The sequence below is a fragment of the Myotis brandtii genome, unplaced genomic scaffold (assembly GCF_000412655.1).
Source record: "Myotis brandtii unplaced genomic scaffold, ASM41265v1 scaffold127, whole genome shotgun sequence".
NCBI classification, from domain to species: Eukaryota; Metazoa; Chordata; class Mammalia; order Chiroptera; family Vespertilionidae; genus Myotis; species Myotis brandtii.
In genome coordinates, this window is record NW_005354464.1 from 1,668,366 (window position 1) to 1,669,705 (window position 1,340).

The following is a 1,340-nucleotide window of genomic DNA, read 5'->3' on the forward strand; positions in this document are numbered from 1 at the left end:
GCCCCCCTCCCCCCCCCCCAATGCTGACTTGCCTATTCTGAAGCAAGGCCCTGGGATCTGCATTTTTAAGCAATTCTGAGGAGGGACTTTCAAAAATTCTGGTTTCTATCCTCAAGTCTGCTGAGGACGGCGACACACTGTTCAGCCTGAAGACAATGCTTGCTTTCAATATGCATTTGCTAACATACAACCTTCTAAAGTGAACTTCGGCTTGGGAATCCCTACTTTACAATTAAGGTTAAAACAGAGGTCAAACTGTTCTGGAAGGAGGCTTCATGTTAAACATGGCCGCAGGGTCTTTCTGCTGGAGGTAAGGACTTGAGGGGAAGGGGGAGGGTGAAGCTTTTCCACCAACCAGGTTGTACAGGCTTCCCAGGTTGGCTGCACCAGATTCCAGCCTTTGCTTTCCTGTCTTGTGATAAGAGAACAAAGCCTCCAACTGAGGAATTGCCTGCTGAGAGCGGGTGAGAGCAAAGTATTCTTCAAAGAGCTTGGTCCTAATCAGGGGCTGAGAAGTGCTCTCGGCCAGCTGCAGGTCAACGTCAAGGCAAGTAGGAAATTGTACATCAGCTGGAGAATTAGAGATTTCTTTGCATTTCTTGGCATTTCTGAGTCATATCTTGGAGCACTGTTGCTTACTGCGTGCAAGACACTCTCCTAGGCGGCGGGAATACATCAGGAAACAAAATCCTTGTCCTGATGGAGTTTATGTTCCATCTGTAAGTGTTAGCATTTATATGGTGCCTACTATGTGCTTGGCACTTTCCTAAGTTCGTTCCATGTACTAATTCATTTAACTCTCACAGCGCTACAAGTTGGGAGGTATTACAGTCCCTGTTTACAGATGCAGAAACTGATGCACAGAGAGGGTAAGGAAATTTGCCCAATGTCACAGGAGTCCTGATCTGTGATTGGTGCCGCCACAGGCATTACTTCCCTTTGTGTCCTTGGGCCCAGAGTGCTCTACCTCAGCAGCATTAAATGATTCACAAGAAGGAAAGGGGACTAACGCTGATCAAATATAGGCCATGTGCCAGGGACTTTGTACTCCTGACCTTATTCATCCTCACAGCAACCTAGGTGAAAAGTTGCAGAGCTGGCGGGAGGTGGAGTTCTGATTCCAGCGGCTGTCTGTGTAGTGCTGGGAAAATGTGTGTGATTGACCTAATGCAATTCACCGCCCCTACTAGAGAGAGAGGGCAAAGCACTTGACTAGTGTTCTTAACGCAGAGTGCACTGATGGCCTTCAGAGATCTGTGAATGACTTTAAATTGTACTAAAGTAAATATGCTGGGAGCAGGATCTTTGCATGATCTTAAAGTGTCTCCTCAGGGACTGTT